Raw genomic sequence first — 25,496 nt, forward strand, 5'->3', positions numbered from 1 at the left:
AACAAGGTCATAAGGTGGTGTTTGGTATCCAGCTGTAGGGTATTTTAAGGGTAACATTCCGGTGTTGGTTTGAGGAAGATCGCATGTTCCTGCGGATAGTTATGTGCAGAAGCAGAATATAGATATAAACTGTATTTACTGTACATTATGTATGCGGCGGGAATCCAGAGGAGACCACCCACAAGAGCAGTTGGGAAAGACATCGCCTACCTATTCAAACCGACCTATGACCTCTCCTGTATTGTAAAAGTGCATTCCTGTGTCCAATGGACAAAGGGATTACAGTATCCATTGTATTGCTTTTGGAAGAATTGTATAAATAAAGCCTGCTGCAGCCTGGTCACACACAAGACTCACAAAGTTATCTATCAGATGACCGGGGACCGGCCGGGTTGCGCAAGCTTGTCCACTCAAGTATGTACCATTGAATGTAGCCATTTACTCTGTTAAATTTTATTGTATTATTTGTATTGTAACCCCCTTTCAGCAATAATCCACTGTGGTGTCGGAACCCAGCGGTTAAATCACAATTGGTGTCGTGTCTTCATTGCCCTGCTAAGGTTTAAAGTGTTTTATCATTGCATTGCATTACTGTGAAGGTTTAAAGTGTATCTCTGGGTGTGCGCGCGCTGTGTGTACAGTGATACGGGACTCCGTACGCAAACAGTGTATAAAGTACGTAGCGTGTGTACTAGGTTTAGCGGCCGCAGCGGCTCCATAGTAAAGTGTATTCTAAGTGTGTATAAGGTATAGCTTTCATTCCTGTTAGATAATCAGCATTATCAATTGGGGGCTCTCCGGTTTTCCACATACATCAGCAAAGGGTGGAAAGTTATCCTACGTATCCTTTTTTTGGTCGATGGATGCACTGAAAACCCTACTTGATTGCTGATTAGATGGAGTCTGCTCTGTATGGTTTGTAGAGATGCTGGTAGAACTCGTAAGGTAAACAGGAAAAAAGCTATTTAAAATCTGTGAATTTTTTTGGCGCCAAAAAGCGTACACGGCACCCATACTTTGCATACTCTCTCACATTGTTGCAAAACAAGGTTCAAATAAGTCATGTTGTGTTTGATTCAGATTGGATTGCTTATCTGTTAAGTAGGGTTAAAAGTACATTTAAAAGTTGCTGCATAGCATTGATATAGTTTTTATGTTTAACTCAGGCCTAAAATAACTTCAGGGGCTTGTATGATGTGTGATTTCTTTGTGACAAAGGAAGCCGCATGGTCTGTCATCCATTTTGGACTAACCACATGGCCTGTCCACCATTTTGTGTAACCCTCATGGATGTGGAAGGGGGAGGAGCAGCAGCCATTTTGGGTAAGGTAATTTTTCTAAATGGCTGATTTTCACTGGCCAGAATAATCAGCTCTCCTTGGTCACATCAATCACCATTTATGCGTTACCAATGAATTTATTTAACCCATGCCATAGTCAATCACAAATAGTTTCAGCTGGGCCTAGTGAAAAGTTAATAGTAAGATGAATACTTGATGTAAGAATTACACACAGATATAAACTAAGTTGTTGTTTTTTCTTTTACCTCTAGGATTTAGTTAGAATCTGCTTGCTATAAGATAGCCATTGAAATGCAAATTAACCTGTGTAACTGCTTTTTCTTAGCAATAAAAAAACACTTTTACAGGCAGGCAAAAGCACATAGCTTTCATATGCAAATTAGAAGCACCGAATGGGTAAAGGAAACTCAGGAGACCAGTGAATGGTACATATATATAATTATTATAATTATGTGTATATTTATATCAGTGTATGTTCTGCAAGATAGCTATCCAGTCTGAATCATATCATTTAAATTATTGATTATTGCTAGAGTCATTATAGATCTGTGTGAAATAGGATACATTTGTTGCTATATAGGTAAATATATAGGTAAATTTGAAATAACAGTATTTTAAGGAAGTAAGCGTAAAGACACAAACGCAGTTCTGCATAAAGGTTTATACAGAAAGAAACTGTGTGGCGTGTTAAGTGAGCGATTATAATTAATATTGCTCACATTTATAGAAATTGTGTGAGTTGTTTTATTGCGTACGCACATTGGTACACGTGTCTCGGACAAAGTAAGGGACATACACGGACGCGTGTTTGCGCAAAGTGCGTAAGAATGCGGGCGCTGAGTACAAATTATACAATAGTGTCGTTTAGTTCAAAGGTGGGATAGTAGACATATAATACAATAGCACATAACTATCAGATTTCAAAAGCAGGTTACTTTAAATTTAGTTTAAAAAAAAACCTGTATTGCCTTTGGGGTAAAGCTGCCAACTTGAATGAATCCTAATTTTCTGTACAGAAAAAAATAACGTGTATGTGAGTGAGCGAATGCAGGAGTGAGTGGATACTGAACCCAAGAACTAAGTGGTCTAAGTGGACACACTGGGTTAGTAGAGGCCCGGTGGCGTAGGGTTCGCAACCCTGCGTTATTAACTAGGTGGTCTTAGTGGACTGAGTGGTATCCCATACAACTCTTAGTGGTCTAAGCTAGGTGGTCTACAGCAATCGTAGGGCATATAGATAACTAGTATCTATAGGCTGTGCTATTGCATCACATGTCCGTTTGTTCAGCACAGAGCAACGTGATATTATTGTGTCATATGCGCTGTGAAAGGGCATACGCAGACGTGATTGTATAGACAAAGGGGTTTTTCTTTGATAACTTCGGGAAATCTCCCTGGTGGGCTTCACTGGAAAGGGTGAAAGATAGTTATCTAATTTCTCTGTTTTTCACCCTACAAACAATTCCAGTTGAAATACCGTTAAGGAAATTTTCACTGCCTCTCTCAGGAAAATATTCCAAACAGAACTTCCACCAAAAGAAATTACGGTGTAAGGTCTGATAGGAGCCCTAAGTTGGGTACGTTGCGATCCGCTATCAACAGTGTATCGTTGTATTGGCCAGCGTGGGTGAGAGGGAGTGGAAGGCGCTCAGGTATACTTCCACCGTCTATTTATATTGAGTGTTTTGGTGTTTGTGGGAATTTTTTTAAAGATATTAGAAGAGACCCACAAATATGGGAGCCAGTTGCTCAAGTAAGAGACGTTTAGACAGGGTTCAGGCAGAATTGTGGCCAAAAGGCTCAGCAAGGTTTATCATGTGTGAAAAATATGGTTCACACACAGAAGTTTTATGCAATGAGTGGATATGTATGACTAACAATGATAGGGAACCATTCCGTAGGGTGGGCAGCTTTGAACCAGAGGTATTACAGAACTTAAGGTTAAAGATATGTCTGATTAAATCCAGAAAACAAAGGATTAGACATAATGATTGTTTAAAATTATGGCAGCAAGAGGGGGATATGCAAAGGGAATTAGCTCGTGCAGCAGGTTCCAAACCTAGCGGGAAAACAATGGCGACCGCACCACCGCTACCGTATATTGCGGGGGAGAAGATGGCTACAGTCAATGGTATATCCGTAAAATATAGTGGTATGTAAAAACAATGTATTAACCCTAATTATTATTTTTTTTGCAAGATGTATCCTGTTGTTTTTTTTTTAAGTCTTTTCAAGGTTATAGGTCACAAGAGGATGATGGACTTGCTGGCAAATCAGTTCCTGTATTTATTTACAGAGAGAGAGAGACATAAGATGCATTGGAGGGAATGGTAATTGTATCGCTGGCCTGTAACTGTAATTGTATGTAACTGTATGTTTTAACTGCTTACTGTATGAGTTGTAACTATAGGTATACTGTACTTTGTAATATATATATTGAATCTATATCTTTTTTTAATAACAAATATATCCAGCCAAATCGCAGCTCTCCTCCAAGCAGTCACATCGCTGCAGGAAACTCAGGTGGGGCCTGTCCAACCAGGTAGAGCAGTAACAATATTCCCCAATGAAAGAACTGGTGAGGTCACAGCTACCGGTAAGTGTGAGACAGTTCACTGCAAAGAGACAACAACACCTCACAGTAAACAGATTAGGAACGGAATGGTAGGATTACACCCTGTCTTGGAAATAGTAACCCCCAATGGGGAACCGATAGTCAGGGAATAATCCTCACCAGGAATAATGCAATGTATTGCCCGTGGCCCAGAGATGAGCTGCGATCAATCATTTCAGAATTCCCCGACCCTCGGAAGCATTTAGCCAGATGTCAGAAATTTTTCAGAGATCTGGGTAATGCGTATGAACCAACAAACAAACACTGGCGGATATTTTTGAAAGCGTGCCTACCTCCTAATATTGACACCCAAAAATGTATCACTGATTGTAGATTAGAGTTGGATAGTCTTATGACTGACAAAACACAATCAGGAGAACTTAGAGCAAATTAACATGCAACTAGAGTTGTATTTCCCCACAACTGTTAAGTGGAGAAAAAAAATTTTCTCCATAAAACCGAGGGAAAATGAAATGACATCTGAATACTTCCATCAGGACCTGCAAATAATAAATAGATACATGGGGGTATCAGATACAGGGAACGATGCGAATTACAGGAAGGTAGCTGTTTCTGTATTAATGGACGGACTCAATCAGACAGTAAGGGACAGGGTACAAACATTTTTTTTCCTGATTGGAGAGGGGCCACAGTAGCTTGTCGTAGAGAGTGCGCGATTGAACACCATAAGAATATTGCTAGGCGTAGAGAACTGCAGGAGGAGAGGCTGGGGATTGAAAGTATACAGGCTCTTACACCAGAGTCTCATCAGCCTAAACCGCAAAAACCCTGGTGGTAAGAAAAGACAGAGGAATTGTTACATTTGTAAAAATAAATAAATAAAGAACATTTTGCTAGAGATTGCAAGAGTAGTAGAGCACATAGCCACTATAGACCCCTAGACAGAGAAAACAAGCCATGTTATTAAACACATAGACGGGATCAAGGGACATATAGTAAGGAGTCACGAGCCATATAGAAAACACAGATTCGGTTAATGGGAAGAATGGAATAAATGCAACTTTACCCCTTTGACAGAACTTACTGGGGTTAGGAGGAGGTCTCTAAACTTCTGCTTCTTTCTCTAGCAGAAGTGACCTCTAATTAATTTAGCAGAAGTTTTGTTAGAGATGGTATACATATAGCGTGCTCCCGCCCAGGAAGTACGAATTATGTTGGATACCCACGAAGACTAAGGTTGCATTTCACTGTTCTAGATACATGTCCATCACAGGTAGAGGGAATTATCTCAAAGATACCGGGTTCCCTATGAATTTAGAATGGACAGGACATTGGATTGATGGCTGGGATAGTCCCAGTAGAGATATAACACACATAGATTATTTTTTTGGGGAGCAGACCGAGTAGAGAATCATTCCCCTTAGTGCCCAATCCAGATGTCAAACTTTGTAAAATCTTCTTTGCCTCTACCAACTTATCTGTTACTAAACTCTATGTGATTTGTCTTCAAAGCTTCCTCTTCATCTCTTACGTCCACCGACAGGGTTACAGTTCAGACGCCACAGGCCTACTCGGTCTTTCAGAGTTCTGCCCAAATCCAGTATATCTCACCAGCATAGGGACACCAGTATTAACGCAGTGTGCCTGGTCATGCACAAAGGGTGGAGAATGAGAATACTGGTGAAGGGAGACTGTGCATAGACACCGATATGCATGATGGCGTGACAGCCTGATGGTGAACGCAAATCTGAAAAATTTTCTTTTTATTATTTCCTTTCTCTTTTCACTTTCCACAGATGGTTTACTTCACACAACTGATAATACACAACAGTTAAACACATTGAAATACAAGATTTATGTTCCCTGCAGAAAGGCCGCTGACCCGGAGAGAACTCGTGACAAAGAGCAGAGTGTAGAGAACCTCGTATCACTGGAGTGTCTGTTCCGGGAAGGTTGAGAGGCAGGACTGTTGAAGGGCATCCGAGCACAGATCTAGAACGGTTGTAGTATCATTTTTTTTTTCTTCACCTCCCCCTGCATTTTCCTGTCTTTTCCCCTTCTTATTTTCCTCCTTTCCCTAAACAAAATGGATCGATCACAAGAGACTGCGTTTCGGGTTCTATTAGTAACTCTGGTTTTGATAAGGACAGTTTGTTTTTGTGAGGGTCCCAGAGAGGTCGAGCAGGGATCTGGAATGGGTTCTGATGGCAAGTACGAATTTGCAGGATCTCAGGATCAGCACATCATTTTGGTAAAGGCTGGCATCAGTAAGCGCTCTGGTAGTCAAGGAGCTCGGAGGCACTGTGAGGGGTTATTGTCTGATGAATATTGTATTTGTAGGAATTGTGAGAATATAGTTGAGGATGGGTGCATCCAGAGATGTCAGTCCAACCTTAATATCGACATGGACCGGCATCCGTTGAGTGATTACCACTCACTAGTGGGTAAGGTCTTAAACCAGACAGAATGCTGGGTGTGCTCACAGGTACCTCAAGGTCAGAGCAAGTCAGGATTAGTACCGTACCCTTTAGCAATAGATGAGGTGCTCAAATTGCGGGGTGGGAGACCGGTGGACAAGAAATTCAATATTTCTAACCCCTTTAGTTTGAAGCTCCACCAGTATCATGTAGATAGATCCTTATTGTGTTTTAATATTTCCAATTACCGAAAACCGGGAAATTGGGAAGTGACGTGGAATAACCAGACAATGACCTTTTCACACAGAGCTGATAGGATACCCATAGACTCTGAACTTGTACGCCAAATAGCCAACAGTGGGAGGTATTTCCGGTATAGGTATACTCGTGGAAGCAAGACCATGTGGGTTGGAAAAGTATCGCCAGGGTATTGTGCTCATATCATCCAGCCCGATACTTGTACTGAGCAGATGGGAGAACTGGGGATGGGTTTCTTTACTTGGAAGTTTGTAATATGGTGATGTTATATTTTGTCCCCTATGTTCTCCCAGATGATGCCTATTTCATATGTGGGAGGAAGGCGTACAAGTGGCTTGCTCCGAGCTCAGAGGGATTGTGTTATATTGGGAGAGTACTGCCAGAGGTCATGACCATAACCCATGATAAGATGAAAGACGTTCACCGCAGTGCTCAGGCTCCTTATACTCATACTCGCTATGAACACATCGTCAAGAGACACCTCATAGATGGGACAGAGCACGCAGCCTCTGATTTGATCCACGAATCCACTGGGATTCAATTCCTTCTCGCATTAGACATCACCCATACTGCCAGAGGAATTATAAATTATAGGTATATCCATGCGCTAGCGAACTTGATAGATAATATCACTGAGATGTATGACGACACCTTCAGGTATACGGGAAGGGAGTTACAAGCTTACAAGAAGGAACTGATTCAGCACAGGATGGTCCTGAATTATATCACAGCCGTGACAGGTGGGTACTGTGTTACTCTGGCAACTCAATATGGGGTGAAGTGCTGTACGTATATTACAAACAGCACTGATGACCCAACGGAGATTATCGATCAAAAGATGGACGATATCTTACAGTTGAAGTGGGAGTTCAGGAGGAAACACAACCTTACCTTGGCGACTGTGAGTAATGAACTGACCGGCTGAGTCTCATGGTTGAACCCACGAAATTGGTTCTCAGGTTTAGGAGAGTGGGCTCAAAATTGTATTATGAGTGTAGGGCAGTTTCTCCTTTGTATCCTGGGAGTCGTCATAATTATTGGTTTGATATTTAGGTGTGTTCGAATTCTGACGCGGCGCAAGCACGGCACAAAATTGATGAGTCTAAGGAGCAAGGGCGCTGTTATAGCAGCAGATTTAATTTATGACCCATCCATAGAGACAGTGTTATGATAAGGATTGTAAATGAATTTCATGGCCCGTTTCTTTCACCCGTTTCTCTTGTGTTTCCCCCTCTGCCCAGATACATCCATCCGGAAAAGACATCTGCCCTACCCAAAATGTTTATGTGAATGTATTTTAGATATGTGTCTTATCTTCATCTCTGCAACCTCCAGTTAATAGCACACATAGTCGACAGGTGATATCCACATATACTAGCACTCACATATGTCTCCCCTCCGTGTATCATCAACTAAATGTGCACCCCATTTGTTGGAACAATCCGACAAGAGCTCGGTAGTGTTTGTTGGCCCATTTACAGACCCTTAGTACGGGATGAGAAGGATTTAATGTATACTTCGCAATACCTCGAAGCTTATTTAGAACATATACGGCACGATGATACATGCCCCTCAGACATGGATTCATACATACATGCTTTTTACTATCCCACTAGGTCATACATTTCCTACCTAGCACTCTCCCCCGACCATCCAAAACTTCTGTAGATATTGTGTAGATATTTTTCTGTTTAGTGATTAGATAGGGGCAGTTATTGGTGACTGCCAAAAGGTGGACTGTCAAAGTAAAAAAATATTGCAGTACACACATCACGTACGAACTACACACAGATGGCCTCCGCGCATATACTTGTTCTGCTGTGCGTGCACATATTCGCAATTTGCGTATGGTCGCTCCCGCGGTCGTGCGCATCAGAGCGTGGTATGGGTATTCACTGTAGAGTTTGTGTACGCATGGAGAGCCATCAAAACACGTTACATATTGAATCCAAATAGTGCACAATGTACACATAGTCTCCTTGCATCACATCAGAAAGTAATAGCTGTTAAGATGGTAACAGAACAAAGGGATTCACCTTTACAGAATAGGAGGGGACAGAACAAGGTCATAAGGTGGTGTTTGGTATCCAGCTGTAGGGTATTTCAAGGGTAACATTCCGGTGTTGGTTTGAGGAAGATCGCATGTTCCTGCGGATAGTTATGTGCAGAAGCAGAATATAGATATAAACTGTATTTACTGTACATTATGTATGCGGCGGGAATCCAGAGGAGACCACCCACAAGAGCAGTTGGGAAAGACATCGCCTACTTATTCAAACTGACCTATGACCTCTCCTGTACTGTAAAAGTGCATTCCTGTGTCCAATGGACAAAGGGATTACAGTATCTATTGTATTGCTTTTGGAAGAATTGTATAAATAAAGCCTGCTGCAGCCTGGTCACACACAAGACTCACAAAGTTATCTATCAGATGACCGGGGAATGGCCGGGTTGCGCAAGCTTGTCCACTCAAGTATGTACCATTGAATGTAGCCATTTACTCTGTTAAATTGTATTGTATTATTTGTATTGTAACCCCCTTTCAGCAATAATCCACTGTGGTGTCGGAACCCAGCGGTTAAAATAAGAATTTACTCACCGGTAATTCTATTTCTCGTAGTCCGTAGTGATGCTGGGGACTCCGTAAGGACCATGGGGAATAGACGGGCTCCGCAGGAGACTGGGCACTCTAAAGAAAGATTCAGTACTATCTGGTGTGCACTGGCTCCTCCCTCTATGCCCCTCCTCCAGACCTCAGTTAAGGAAACTGTGCCCGGAAGAGCTGACATTACAAGGAAAGGATTTTGGAATCCAGGGTAAGACTCATACCAGCCACACCAATCACACTGTACAACTTGTGATAAACTTACCCAGTTAACAGTATGAACAACAACTGAGCATCACTCAACCGATGCTACATAACCATAACCCTTTGTTAAGCAATAACTATATACACGTACTGCAGAAAATCCGCACTTGGGACGGGCGCCCAGCATCCACTACGGACTACGAGAAATAGAATTACCGGTGAGTAAATTTTTATTTTCTGTAACGTCCTAGTGGATGCTGGGGACTCCGTAAGGACCATGGGGATTATACCAAAGCTCCCAAACGGGCGGGAGAGTGCGGATGACTCTGCAGCACCGAATGGGCAAACACCAGGTCCTCCTCAGCCAGGGTATCAAAATTGTAGAATTTTGCAAATGTGTTTGAACCCGACCAAGTAGCAGCTCGGCAAAGCTGTAATGCCGAGACCCCTCGGGCAGCCGCCCAAGAAGAGCCCACCTTCCTTGTGGAATGGGCTTTCACTGATTTTGGATGCGGCAATCCAGCCGCAGAATGAGCCTGCTGAATCGTGTTACAGATCCAGCGAGCAATGGTTTGCTTTGAAGCAGGAGCACCAAGCTTGTTGGATGCATACAGGATAAACAGTGAGTCAGTTTTCCTGACTCCAGCCGTCCTGGCAACATAGATCTTCAAAGCCCTGACTACATCAAGCAACTTGGAATCCTCTAAGTCACGAGTAGCCGCAGGCACCACAATGGGTTGGTTAAAATGAAAAGATGACACCACCTTTGGCAGAAACTGCGGACGAGTCCGCAATTCTGCCCTATCCATATGGAAAACCAGATAGGGGCTTTTACATGACAAAGCCGCTTATTCTGACACACGCCTAGCTGAGGCTAAGGCCAACAGCATGACCACTTTCCACGTGAGATACTTTAGCTCCACTGTCTTAAGTGGCTCAAACCAGTGGGATTTCAGGAAACCCAAGACCACCTTAAGATCCCAAGGTGCCACTGGTGGCACAAAAGGAGGCTGAATATGCAGCATTCCCTTAACAAACGTCTGAACCTCAGGCAGTGAAGCCAGTTCTTTTTGAAAGAAAATGGATAGGGCCGAAATCTGGACCTTTATGGACCCTAATTTTAGGCCCATAGTCACACCTGACTGTAGGAAGTGCAGGAATCGACCCAGCTGGAATTCCTCTGTAGGGGCCTTCCTGGCCTCACACCAAGCAACATATTTTCGCCATATACGGTGATAATGTTTTGCTGTCACGTCCTTCCTAGCCTTTATCAGCGTAGGAATAACTGCATCCGGAATGCCCTTTTCTGCTAGGATCCGGCGTTCAACCGCCATGCCGTCAAACGCAGCCGCGGTAAGTCCTGGAACAGACAGGGCCCCTGTTGCAACAGGTCCTGTCTGAGAGGCAGAGGCCATGGGTCCTCTGTGAGCATTTCTTGCAGTTCCGGGTACCAAGTCCTTCTTGGCCAATCCGGAACAATGAGGATTGTTCTCACTCCTCTTTTTCTTACGATTCTCAGTACCCTGGGTATGAGAGTAAGAGGAGGAAACACATAGACCGACTGGAATACCCACGGTGTCACCAGTGCGTCCACAGCTATCTCCTGAGGGTCTTTTGACCTGGCGCAATACCTCTTTAATTTTTTGTTGAGGCGGGACGCCATCATGTCCACCTGTGGCAGTTCCCATCGATTTACAATCTGCGTGAAGACTTCTTGATGAGGTCCCCACTCTCCCGGGTGGAGGTCGTGTCTGCTGAGGAAGTCTGCTTCCCAGTTGTCCACTCCTGGAATGAACACTGCTGACAGTGCTTGCATGTGATTCTCCGCCCAACGAAGAATCCTGGTGGCTTCCGCCATTGCCACCCTACTTCTTGTGCCGCCCTGGCGGTTTACATGAGCGACTGCCGTGATGTTGTCTGACTGAATCAGCACTGGTTGGTCTCGAAGCAGAGGCTCCGCTTGACTCAGGGCGTTGTATATGGCCCGTAGCTCCAGGATATTTATGTGCAGACAAGTCTCCTGACTTGACCACAGCCCTTGGAAGTTTCTTCCTTGAGTGACTGCCCCCCACCCTCGGAGGCTTGCATCCGTGGTCACCAGGACCCAGTCCTGTATGCCGAATCTGCGGCCCTCGAGGAGGTGAGCACCTTGTAGCCACCACAGAAGAGACACCCTGGCCCTGGGGGACAGGGTGATCATCCGATGCATCTGAAGATGCGATCCGGACCACTTGTCCAGCAGATCCCACTGAAAGATCCTCGCATGGAACCTGCCGAAGGGAATGGCTTCGTATGACGCCACCATCTTTCCCAGGACTCGTATGCAGTGATGCACCGACACCTGTTTTGGCTTTAGGAGGTCTCCGACCAGAGTCACGAGATCCTGAGCCTTCTCCTCCGGGAGAAACACCTTCTTCTGGTCTGTGTCCAGAATCATGCCCAGGAAGGGCAGACGCGTCGCAGGAATCAGCTGCGACTTTGGAATGTTCAGAATCCAGCCGTGTTGACGCAACACTTCCTGAGAGTGTGCTACGCTGATCAGCAACCGCTCCCTGGACCTCGCCTTTATGAGGAGATCGTCCAAGTATGGGATAATTGTAACCCCTTGCTTCCGAAGGAGCACCATCATTTCCGCCATCACCTTGGTAAAAACTCTCGGTGCCGTGGACAGGCCCAACGGCAACGTCTGGAATTGGTAATGACAGTCCCGCACCACAAACCTGAGGTACTCCTGATGAGGCGGATAAATGGGGACATGCAAGTAAGCATCCTTGATGTCCAGAGACACCATAAAATCCCCCTCTTCCAGGCTTGCAATGACCGCTCTGAGCGATTCCATTTTGAACTTGAATTTCTTCAGATAAATGTTCAGGGATTTTAAATTTAAAATGGGTCTGACCGAACCGTCCGGTTTCGGTACCACAAACATAGTGGAATAGTAGCCCCTTCCCCGTTGAAAGGGGGGAACCTCTACCACCACCTGCTGGAGTAAAAGTTTGTGAATTGCCGCCAACGCTATCTCCCTTTCCATGGGGGAAGTTGGTAAGGCCGATTTTACGTAACGGTGAGGGGGCGTCACCTCGAATTCCAGCTTGTATCCCTGAGACACAATTTGTATAGCCCAAGGATCCACCTGTGAGCGAACCCACTGGTGGCTGAAATGTCGGAGACGCGCCCCCACGGCTCCTGGCTCCGCCTGTGGAGCCCCAGCGTCATGCGGTGGATTTAGTGGAAGCCGGGGAAGACTTTTGTTCCTGGGAACTAGCTGCATGGTGCAGCTTTTTTCCTCTACCCCTGCCTCTGGCAAGAAAGGACGCACCTCTGACCTTCTTGCTCTTCTGAGAACGAAAGGACTGCATTTGGTAATACGGTGCTTTCTTAGGCTGTGGAGGGACATAAGGCAAGAAATTTGACTTCCCAGCCGTAGCTGTGGAAACTAGGTCCGAGAGACCGTCCCCAAACAATTCCTCACCCTTATAAGGTAAAACCTCCATGTGTTTTTTAGAGTCGGTATCCCCTGTCCATTGCCGAGTCCATAAGACCCTTCTGGCAGAAATGGACATTGCGTTTACTCTAGAGCCCAGCAGGCAAATGTCCCTCTGGGCATCCCGCATACATAGGACCGCGTCCTTGATATGTGCCAGGGTCAGTAGAACAGTGTCCCTGTCCAGGGTATCTATCTCCTCAGACAGAGTATCCGTCCATGCAGCTACCGCACTACACATCCAGGCCGAAGCAATTGCTGGCCTCAGCAGTGTGTGTATAAACAAACTTCAGGATAGCTTCCTGCTTTCTATCTGCAGGATCCTTTAGGGCGGCCGTATCCTGAGACGGCAGGGCCACCTTCTTAGACAAGCGTGTCAACGCCTTGTCTACCCTAGGGGAGGATTCCCAGCGTAACCTGTCCGTTGGCGGGAAAGGATACGCCATCAGTAATCTCTTGGAAATTATCACCTTCCTGTCAGGGGAATCCCATGCTTTTTCACATAATTCATTTAATTCATGTGAAGGGGGAAAAGTCACTTCATGCTTTTTCTCCCCATACATATAAATCCTCTTTTTAGGGACAGGATTTTCCTCAGAAATGGGTAATACATCCTTCATTGCTACAATCATGTAGCGGATGGCTTTAGTCATTTTAGGCTGCAACTTTGCCTCATCGTCATCGACACTGGAGTCAGATTCCGTATCGACATCTGTGTCAACTATCTGGGATAGTGTGCGCTTTTGAGACCCTGACGGCCTCTGCGCTGTAGGATCAGGCATGGGTTGAGACCCTGACTGTCCCAAGGTTACAGTTTTATCCAATCTGTTATGCAAGGAGTTTACATTATCATTTAACACCTTCCACATATCCATCCAATCAGGTGTCGGCACACTCAGCTGCACTTGTTCTGCCTCCACGTATCCTTCCTCATCAAACATGTCGACACAGGCGTACCGACACACAGCACACACACAGGGAATGCTCTGACTGAGGACAGGACCCCACAAAGGCTTTTGGGGAGACAGAGAGAGAGTATGCCAGCACACACCCCAGCGCTATATAACCCAGGGATTACACTGTACCTTAGTGTTTACCCCGTAGCTGCTGTTAAATATATCTCTGCGCCTAAATTTATGTGCCCCCCCTCTCTTTTTTACCCTCTATTGCACCTGGAGGGGAGAGCCTGGGGAGCGTCCTTCCAGCGGAGCTGTGAAGAGAAAATGGCGCTGGTGTGCTGAGGAAGAAGGCCCCGCCCCCTCAGCGGCGGGCTTCTGTCCCGCTTTAATGTGAAAAAATGGCGGGGGCTCGGGCATATATACAGTCCCAGACTGTATATATGTCTATTTTTGACAAAAAGGTAATTAATTGCTGCCCAGGGCGCCCCCCTCCTGCGCCCTGCACCCTACAGTGACCGGAGTGTGCGGTGTGCTGTGGGAGCAATGGCGCACAGCTGCAGTGCTGTGCGCTACCTTAAGTGAAGACAGGAGTCTTCAGCCGCCGATTTCGATGTCTTCATGCTTCTGCTGCTTCTGTACTTCTGGCTCTGCGAGGGGGACGGCGGCGCGGCTCCGGGAACGGACGATCAAGGTTAGGTACCTGTGTTCGATCCCTCTGGAGCTAATGGTGTCCAGTAGCCTAAGAAGCGCTACCTAGCTGCCGTGAGTAGGTTTGCTTCTCTCCCCTCAGTCCCTCGTAGCAGAGAGTCTGTTGCCAGCAGAAGCTCTCTGAAAATAAAAAACCTGACAAAATACTTTATTTTCTAGCAAGCTCAGGAGAGCCCACTAGGAGCACCCAGCTCTGGCCGGGCACAGATTCTAACGGAGGTCTGGAGGAGGGGCATAGAGGGAGGAGCCAGTGTACACCAGATAGTACTGAATCTTTCTTTAGAGTGCCCAGTCTCCTGCGGAGCCCGTCTATTCCCCATGGTCCTTACGGAGTCCCCAGCATCCACTAGGACGTTAGAGAAATCACAATTGGTGTCGTGTCTTCATTACCCTGCTAAGGTTTAAAGTGTTTTATCATTGCATTGCATTACTGTGAAGGTTTAAAGTGTATCTCTGGGTGTGTGCGCGCTGTGTGTACTTTGTACCCCCAGCGTGGCGTTTGTACGCTAAGTCCGTACAGTGATACGGGACTCCGTACGCAAACAGTGTATAAAGTACGTAGCGTGTGTACTAGGTTTAGCGGCCGCAGCGGCTCCATGGTAAAGTGTATTCTAAGTGTGTATAAGGTATAGCTTTCATTCCTGTTAGATAATCAGCATTATCAGTGTGGTATGTTAGGTAGATTAGACTTAGGTCGACAGCGTCTAGGTCGACCACTATTGGTCGACAGTAAGTAGGTCGATATGGTTTCTAGGTCGACAGGAACTCTAGGTCGACATGAGAAAAGGTCAACTTTTAAAAAAAAAACTTTTTTTGGTGTCGTTTCCTCCGTACAGTGACCGGGAATCCCAATTAGTGCCCCCTCACATGGCTTGCTTCGCTCGCCATGCTTCGGGCATGGTGCCTCGCTCTGCTACTGCTGCGCATGGCACATGTTACCGTTCCCAATTGTAGTCCATGTGGATCGTAAAGTATGACAAAGTAAAAAATAAAAAGTTAAAAACTCATGTCGACCTTTTGTCATGTCGACCTAGAACATGTCGGCCAGGAGTCCCTGTCAACCTAGAAACCATGTCGAGCTATTTTCTGTCAACCAATAGTGGTTGACCTAGACAGTGTCGACCTACTTACTATCGACCTAAAGACCGGATCCCAACTGCATAGATCCACTAGTTATTTATAATTTTTAACAGAACTTTCTGAGAATATTTTCTCCTTGTTTTCATTTTTATTCCTGCCTTATACATAATGCAAATGAGCTGTTAAAGGGTGTGTGGATGGGCTGAGGTAATTTCAGGTAAACCTGTTTACAGAGCCCATGACACAATGAAGGAAATGTGAAAAAGCTGTAGAAGTGTGAAATCACAGTGTTTATTACCAAGGTGTGCCTTATCCATTTTTTAATTAACACATCAACGTCTGTTCAGGAAAGTTTCCTAATCATTTCAAAGACTGAAAAATAGGGGCATATGTATTAATAATTACACTACGAAGAGCGGCAATCATGCCGATGGTCAGGGGGTATTTTCCTTCACCCGGGCCATAGCAGATTGCCGGTACACATTAAAACCTGGGTAGCGACCAGGGTTGGACACGGGACTGACCCAGTCACGGTGCAGTGTGACCCGGGTCACGATGAATGGCTGTCTACAGTAGCGCTTGGTGATGATATAATCTGCAAGCATCCACTGTAAAGCCGGACAGACCCAGCTCACTGAAGACCTGGGTCCGGTGTGAATGCTGGATTCGGGAATAACCTGGGCCCAGACGCTGGAGTGAAAGGGGTCTGAGCCAGGTCGTATCCAGGTTGGACCCATTTTGATCTGAAAGAGGAATTATTGTGTTACTCTTACATCCTTCCACCTGCTTACCACATATGACTAATGCTGCATTCACACCGCAAATGCCGGGTCCTACCCGGTAAGACAAACGTGTACTTACCGGGTGGGATCCGGCATTTGCGCTCCGTTGCAGGCTTCCCGACCCGGCAATATACCGGGTCGGTTGCCATGACAACGGAGGCCGCAGCAGCAGCAGGGGCGGGGGTGGAGGCGGCGTCGGGAGATGAGCTCATCTCCAGCGCCGCCTCTCCCTATCTTGTGAATGGGAACCGTGTCGCATCGACACGGCTCCCATTCACACCGCACCTGACCCGGTAATCAACCCGGGTAAAACCCTTCTTTTTTACCGGGTTGATTTACCGGGTCAGGCGACCCGCTAAATCGCCTAGTGTGCTTTCACATCGCACACTGACCCGGTTCGACACGGCAATATGCCGTGTCGGTACCGGGTTATTTGTGCGATGTGAAAGGGGTATAAATGTGATACATAAATGTGAGGACCTATAAAAGCTCTACCTAATACAATTAAGATGACTCCCATTATGTAGATCAATAATTAACAGAATGACACTTGATTGTAGATACATTTTTAACATTTATAATTAGAGTCATGGACTAAATGTCTATTTTCCACATAATCTCTTGATATATTTAATCTAAAAGCCTATGTGAGTAGAAAAGGAGTTTATGTACCCTAGGACTAATCTAATAAATGATGGACTCATGTATGAAATAATCATTAACAGATTTGAAAAGCATATGTATGGATATCGCTAATACCAAGAAATTCTTTTGCAGAAAGCAACTTGCATTTTAGGGATAATGGTCTATTAATCCCCACACTTGACACACACATGTTATCCTGTATCCCTGAAAATAGGCTACAGTTTATAATGCGTTTATAATGCATGTGTTTTAAAATAAAACATGCAGTAAATATCATCCCCATGTGAAGTGTGCACACTCCAAACGGCTAATGTTAGAGCCAAGTACAGTATGCATAGGACAGTTATTTATGTAGTGGCAACAGATTACAGAGAGCATTATAGAGAATAAGTACCATTCACTACCATGCCTATCTCAGTTAAGATTGTCATTAACCACTCAAACCCACACACAATAAGGAACATTAACATTACATTTTTTCAGAATGTGGGAGGAAACTCACACAAATACAAACTCAAAACAAAAATATTTCTGTTCAAAATGGAAGCCATGGCTCCAGAACGACGAGACAGTATTGCTAAACACTGTCTCAATGTGCCAATGTTTATCAAAACACGTATCAACATGTGCTTTAAATACATGTTACGTTTGGCTAGTTTAACATCGCAAGTATAAATGTTTGATAGACTTTCTAAAACAATTTACACAATTATGTCAAACGTCAACCGATTACTTGTCAAGAACTAATATTAACTATGTTACAGAATATGTAAGGTACATTTTCTTTCAAAGCAAAACACTGGTAAATTTAAAATTGTGAACATATTGGTGGAAAGGCCATCAATCATTTGTGTCTGTAAGCAAGTTATAAGTCACTTATAAAACCACTACCTGTTCTGATAAACATCGATACACCTAGCCACTGCTGTAGCAATGACCAGAGCCGCTAACCCACAGGTCTGCTGTTGCAGCCGTCATCCTGCTCAGACAGCTGACAAAGGCTTTTTAGCTAGTAAGTTGCAAAAGTGCGATGATCGAACAACTGTGTACAGAAAAAGTAAAACCCTCAATATAATCACTGGATAGGTTGTGAAAACTGGTGATACAATATGGTAACTGAAAAACCAAGGACATGGGCAGGCAGTGGCACTCGAGCTGCTGTGGAACTACACATCCCAGCATTCACTGACACAATTTCAGCATGCCCTAACAGCAAAACTGTTGCAGTGCATGCTGGGAAATGTAGTTCCATAGCAGCAGGAGTGCAATAGGTTACCTACCCCTAACCTAGGACATGCTGCATTACCATCTTCACACCTGTGCCATGCTGCTAGTGTAGCATTACACCAGTAAAGAAATACGCAGATTGCTTAATGTTTGGCAATAAGAAATGATAGAAATTTAAAAAAAAAATGCATATGGTAATAAAACCAAAAGAAAGGCATCCAAAACAATAATAAATGACTCAAATAAAATAAATAGCTAATGCTCCCTGCATCATTAAGACTAATGGGGTTTTTCATTCTATATGGTTTTCAATTAGTAAAATACACATTTAGCACATTAAGGGGATTATTCAGAGATGGGAGCGGATCTTCCTCTGCTCCCATGCTGGAGGCCGCCCAAAACAGGGCAAGGCTGTCCAGCAAGATGCGTTTGCAATTGAATTGCGGACACATTGATTTGTGGTCTACCTGTGCAGCCTGGTTGCACTGGCAAGGAGGCACCATTTTTTCTCTCGGAGTGGCTGCGTGTGACGTCACGCAGCCATCCCAAGAACAGTCTGAACCGCGCCCACAAAATGCCAAGTCGATGCTTCCCCCCCATCGGCTGCTGCTGTCAATCACCTTGCGGCCGCATCCTTCCAGGATGCGCCCGCAGGGTGAAGGGTTGTGCATGCGCACTGCAGCTGGAGCGCACACTCTCTGAATGCAGCCACTGTGTACAGACACGTTCGGGTCTAACTTACCCCCTAAGTCAATATTGACAATTAGTGTCTGCATAGGAATCAATTAATTCATAGTTAATCAATTGCTAATGCTGTGCTAACACTTGGGGGACAGCAGCACTTTACAGCTGGATAAATATTGCTTGTGTAAGGAGGGCATAAAAATACACATTTTTTTTAGGCCTTAAAAAATATACAGAAACAGTGCATAATAAATCCAGTCACAACAGAACGGCTAATACCTGCATACCGCAACTTCTTGATGTCTATTCGTCTAATTGCTACATTTTATCTAATTGTATAATTACTGTGGTCAACAATAGCTTGTTACTCTGATATGCTGCTGTATATTATTTTGATGGCGATAGCTAATTTTAATCTTATTTATCCTTGAGTACTGAGCATACCTACCTACTGTTCTGATATTACAGGCAGTGTCTCGATTTGCTGACTAGGAAAGGGAAGGCAATATACCCCAAATAGAGTAGGAGTGATAATCTAAAGATCCATAGGCATACCTCCCAACATAGCCCTCTCCAGGAGGGACAGAATGCTCTGCTCTTGGACTTCCCTCTTAATTTATGATTGCCATCACCTGTGGTGAAACACCTTTCTTATCCATTACCTGTTCAACACAGGTGCCAGCAATCATTCATTAAGAGAAAAGTCCAGGAACAGAGCATTTTGTCCCTCTTGGAGAGGGTCATGTAGGGAGGTATGGTCAGAGACCGCCGGTCACAATACCTACGCCGGGATCCCGCCCTCTCACAATCCTGACAGTCGACTATTCCCACTCCCCCATGTCCACGACACCCATAGAGTGGTAACAGAACCTGTGGCGAGCTTATTTTGTGCTAATTTAAATGCTGGGAGGTATGCAATAAATGTATACTTAATCAAAATATGTTTACAACTTTCTTGGGCATCTGGCATTGTGGGGCATATCTGACACGGTGGGGGCGTATCTGGCACTGTGGGGGCATATGTGTATCTGGCCACCCCCATATGTGTATCACGCCACCATTTTCATTGGCCACGCCCCATGTGGCCACACCCATTTTTGTCGTGCACACCAAAGGCGTGCACACACAGTACCTATAAGACATTTGTTCTACTTGCACCACTGGTGTCCATGTCTCCTTTTTGATGATCTTACCAAAAACAAATTGCCCGCTAGCTGTGTATTGACCCCCTTATACATTTGTGAATGTTAATCATGTCCCCTCTTAATCTCTTTTTTTTCCAGTGTAAACATGCCTAGCCTAGCAAGCCTTTTCTCATATTCTAGAGTCTCCATCCCCTTTAACACTTTGGTCGCCCATCTCTGAACCTTTTCTAGTTCCAGGATATCCTTTTTGTAGTATGGTGTCCATAATTGTCCATAATTGAGGAGGGTAGCGGCACTCTAGGTGCTGCTTAAGAAGGGAGGTAGCGTCACTCTAGGTGTGGGGTGCTGATCAGTGAGGAGGGAGGTGCCATCACTCTAGGTGCAGGGTGTTGTTCAGTGAGGAAAGTATCGTTACTCTAGGGGCAGGGTGTTGGTCAGTGTGGAGGGAGGTAGCATCACTCTAGGTGCAGGATGCTGATCAGTGAGGAGGAGGTGCCGTCATTCTAGGTGCAGGTGCTGATCAGTGAGGAGGGAGGTAGCGTCACTCTAGGTGCAGAGTGCTGATCAGTGACTGCAGTGGCTTCACTGTGACTGGTAGTGGCTTCCTATTGGAAGTTCTACCTACAGTCACAGACACTACAGTCAGTTCCATTGGGAGGTGTTTTCTCCCTCTGGGACTGTCAGACTGGGCTGCAATAAGCAGAGAGCGTGCGTGCAGTAGGAAGCCTGCATTTTGTACAGCCCTAGCCAGCTTCTATGGGCTACAGCTGATGCAGTCCATTGAAGCCAGTGTTTTGTCTTGGCTTGTGCGCATGCACCATTGCCGGCTCGCCCTTGTGCTGGTGCTGGGACCTGGCTGCCTCCTCACCTTTCCACTCCAGGCTACAAGTAGGTAGGAGCCGCCGCTGCTCCTCACTGATCAGCACCCTGATCTTAGAATGAACACTAATATATTATGTACACATTCAGATAACAGAATTGCCTATTAGGCTATGCCCATGCCAGCAACACAGCTTTTCATAGTAGTACTGTTCCACCTCTCGCCGTACACTGGGTACTACATTATAATAGAATGGCCAATTTCAATGACACCAAAGCAGTAGGAGATAGATGCTTGCAGCAAAAACCTTATAGCACCTATCAGTGGAAAGCTGAAAGTGTAGAAATAGCAGCAGGAAACAATACTAAAGGGCCCTATACACGGGAGAACCGCTCAGCACACATCTCTCCCGCCACTCAGCACAGTACGATGTGTGCTGAGCAATGCGGGGGAGGACGGGGGGTCGCTCATTTCACCCAGCGGGTGAAATGAGCGACGTGCTAGATTGCCCTGCATGCAGGCTCAATCTAGCACTGGCGATAGCGATGTGCAGGGCCGCGCATCGCTACCGCTGAGGGGGGTACACACGAGTGATCTGTGCTTAAAATCTAAGCAATCTAGTCAGATTGCTTAGATTTTAAGCATGGATCTCTCCGTGAGTACCCCCTTTAATGTCATAATAATGACAGGTATTTGTACTGCACTGCCTTAAGGATAGTGAGACATGTGGTGATCACCTGAAGTTATACAGTTACTGGCTGAGAGATTTTATTGTACCCAAAATGGCACAATGTGAGCATGATAAATTGTGCAATGGCTGATGCATCTAATGAAGGGCTACAGCACAGGTAGATTTGCCTCATGTGTAACCAGTTTAAACAAGAAATATATACATACAAATTACCTGTTTCAAGTTTTAATACTGGCAATTAAGGTGTCTCACTTTCTGCAACCTCTCAGGCAGCAAGCTCACTTTGTGTAGATGCTGAGAGAAAATAGGTCTCAGGTTTCACAGTATCCATAGTTAAACATCACATTAATACAGGACATCATCATCATCATCATAACGGGTAAAGAATGCATGTTCTGCTGCGTTCCAGTGTTGCTGTTACAATTTTCATTTTGTTATAAAAGGATTGGGGTCAGTCTGGGGTTACAGTGGTCCTCACACTTACAAGTGAGGAACTATGAGTATCAAGGGACCATTATTTTCTGCTATTTTTAGCATATGTAATGTTAAAATAAATCTGGCTAGTATATCACTTTTACCTAATGGTCACTAACCCCCGACCAGCAGAATCATAAGCAATCCATGCCAGGGAAACTCCAGTAGCTATGCTACATTTCTTTTTCAGACATTGCAACCCATTAGCAGACTGCTTTAGCAATTGGAGGTGTTGCCTATAGCAACCAATCACCTACATTTAGCTATGAGTCACACCTCCACTTATCCTCCTTAGGTGGTTTGATACATATCTTCCCATAGATCAGGTTTTTTTGCATGGAAGTGACTGTGGGCAGGAGGATGTCAGGTACACATTACATTAGCTGTAGTTAAATTTTATATTTAATGCTATGGTCTCTGATACAATTTACATTACTGAACTAATGCTCATGAATCCTTTGGGCAATGCTACCTAAATACAATTTGTGTTTCAAACTCCTGATTTAATCCATATCATTCATTAGGGTTACAGTGTTTAGGTGGGCCAAAATGATCTGTTATTAAATGAATTAAACAAACTGAGCAAAGCAGGCACTTTTCAGGGTTTTTTTTATTTCATTATTTCATTCTTCCATCTCATATTCCAAAATAAAAAGACTGAATTGAGAAAACATTAAGTATAGCAAAGAGGGGTTAGGCTTGGGAAGGGGGATCTTAGATTTAGATAACTAGGGGGAGGGTTAGGAATTAGGGATAAGGGGTAGAATTATCACTGGTATGGCTGAGTTGACGTCTATTCTGGAGCTGCTCCACCCGTGACCACCGGGACCCAGAGACATTGGAGCTACCACTGCCGCCAGGAGTAGACCACCAGGGAGGGTTTGTTAACAGTTGACAGTATAAGTGTAGACATGAAGAAATGTCGGCATGGTCACTGTCCACATGCTATGCATAACTGTTGACCAATCATACCAAATCCCACATGATGATAATTCTTTATTCTCCAGCTCTTTTGGAGGAGAAGATATATAAAGCCTTCTAAAAAGAGTGGAGACATTGCCCATGGCAATCAATCAGATTCTGCCTATCATATTATACAATGTACTTTATAAATGCTAGGTAAGAGCCAGGGACGTGCAGTCAGGGGAGGCAGGGGAGGCAGTGCCTCCCCTGTCATTACTGATTAAATTAATATAAAGAAGATACTTATGACACATATTCTGTGTCATAAGTATTTGCTTTATATTATCCTAATCATCCCAGTCCTGTGTAAAGTGTTTGGGAGGCACCGATCGTGGTGCCTCCCTGTCAGATAGGGAGTATGGGAGCAGGGGGCGGGCGCGGGCGGGGCCTAGCAATGGGCATTAAAAGCCCATTGAAAAATCATGGGAAAGCGGCACCATTAGTGGTGCCGCTTTCACACAGGGACGTGCTTTCAACCTATGAAAGCACGTCCCCTGTCAGTCAGGCCACAGTGATTGGCCAGCGGATCCATCACTGGATCCGCTGTCAATCACTGTTGTGGGCGCGGCGGAGGTGCGGGCGTCGGCATGGGTGCTGGCGGCGGGGGTGCGGCGGTGCAGGCGGCGTGGTTGCGGCGGTGCGGGCGGCGTGAGTGCGGGCGGCGGTGCAGAGTTTGAGCAGCGGAGCGGTAACCCATTTCAAAAATGGCGCCTCAGCGTCATTTTTGAAATTGAAGATGGCCACCGCGAGCTCGCCGCGTCATCGCTCCGCCCCCTCTGGCTGACTTATATAAGTCAGCGCGAGGGAGCGGCTGTCAGTCCGACGGCGGAGGAGGAGCGGAGAAGAGCTCCTGAAGGTTGAAGACGCCGGAAGTCCTGGATGGGCGGCGGCTATGCAAAAAAGCTTAGCAGCCGCCGCCCACCAGGTGAAGACGCTGGAAGCCCTGGGGAAGGCGGCCATGCAAAGAGCTTTAAGGCCGCCGCCTCCCAGGTGAAGACTTCAGAGGAAGACGCTGGAAGCCCTGGGGAGGTGGCGCCCCCCCAGGTGAAGACACCTGAAGCCCTGGGGAAGCGGCGGCCATGCAAAAGAGCTTAAAGGCCGCCGCCCCCAGGTGAAGACCCTGTGCAATAAAACTTATTTTTTAAGACTGTGTGGTGTTTTTATTTTAATATTTTCTTTACAGGTGGGCAACAGGTGCCAGCAGGCCATTTATGTCTGTGCATGCTGGCACTTGTGGTTCTCCAAGTGCCAGCATGCTGGGGCAGGCTTGCTGGGACCTGTAGGCCACCTGTAAAGAACAATATTACTATTCTTTACAGGCGAACTACAGGTGCCAGCGGGCCCATTATGTCCGGGCATGCTGGCACTTGTGGTTCTCCAAGTGCCAGCATGCTGGGGCAGGCTTGCTGGGATCTGTAGGCCACCTGTAAAGAACAATTTTAACAATGAACCCCACACTCACCGCCACCAGGGGTGCGGGGCATAGCACCGGGCTATCAGCCCAGTGCTGGTTATTGCTCGGGAGGGGGACCCCATGTTTATTTTTTGGGGTCCCCACTTCCGAGGAATTCCAGCCCTGGGCTGACTAGCTTGGGGGGGTAGATTAATGCTATGGCAGGGGGACCCCATACCGAGTGTCTCCCCTGCTATGGCATTACCCCCCCTGGCTAGTTCTGCCTGGTGCTGGTTTTACAAATAAAGGGGGGGGGGGGCTACGCTTTTTTTTTCCCCCTCTATGGGGGTAGGGGGGGGGATGTTAGCTGCTTGTGCCTCCCCAGCCACTGACCTCACCGCACGCCACTGGTAAGAGCTACAGTAATTGGTTGCTATGGGCAACTTCACCACTCTTTAGAAGGCTTGATATATCTCCCCCTTTGTTTCCCCCCAACTACTGCAAATTTAAACAAATGATCACTGCAAGAACTTCTGTGGGTTGCAGAAGCTTACAAATGGCAAAAGTCATGTGTAAGCAGGGCCGTCTTTTCGTATGGGCTCAATGGGCTCTTGCCCAAGGGCCCCAGGAGTATAAGGGCCCTAGGCTGATAGCTGAGGGTCTCCTCTTTCCAGGGGTACTAGATTTTTTAAAATCGGCCCTGGGGAATCGGAGATATCTGACTTGAAAGCAGCGGTCCCCATCCAAGCCTGTTAATTGCTCTTCCCAGCCAGATATCTTTGATTCTGTCTGATTTAGAGTTTTTCTGAGGGTATTCTCCAAAAGCTGGGACTCTCCGCTTTTGGTGGACACTGGCAGCTTGTCTCTACTATGCCCAGAACCAGAGATATCAACCTTCCTGCAGCTAGTCCCTGCTCCAGCTCCACATGCCTGGTATGCAGTTTTAGATTTTCATTGGTAGATTGCTCTAACTTCTGAACGGTGATCCCTAAGTCCCCAGTACCTTCTGAAAGGTGGGACTCTCTAGTTTTTTATCCCATTCAAATCTAAGAAATATATTTTCAGGAACTTGAGATATCTGCAGTCAAGCAAGCTGCCCTCCCACCGGAAAATGATAAATATTAAGCCCACTCCACAATCC

The 25,496-nt window shown here is 45.6% G+C and overlaps 1 protein-coding gene across 1 annotated transcript in view; it reads right to left on the reverse strand.

The window, feature by feature from the left end:
- ZNRF2 (zinc and ring finger 2) overlaps window positions 1–25,496 on the reverse strand; it is a 244,950-nt gene that overhangs the window by 52,169 nt on the left and 167,285 nt on the right. The window lies entirely within an intron of this gene.

Source organism: Pseudophryne corroboree, chromosome 5, assembly GCF_028390025.1.
Source record: "Pseudophryne corroboree isolate aPseCor3 chromosome 5, aPseCor3.hap2, whole genome shotgun sequence".
Lineage (NCBI taxonomy): Eukaryota > Metazoa > Chordata > Amphibia > Anura > Myobatrachidae > Pseudophryne > Pseudophryne corroboree.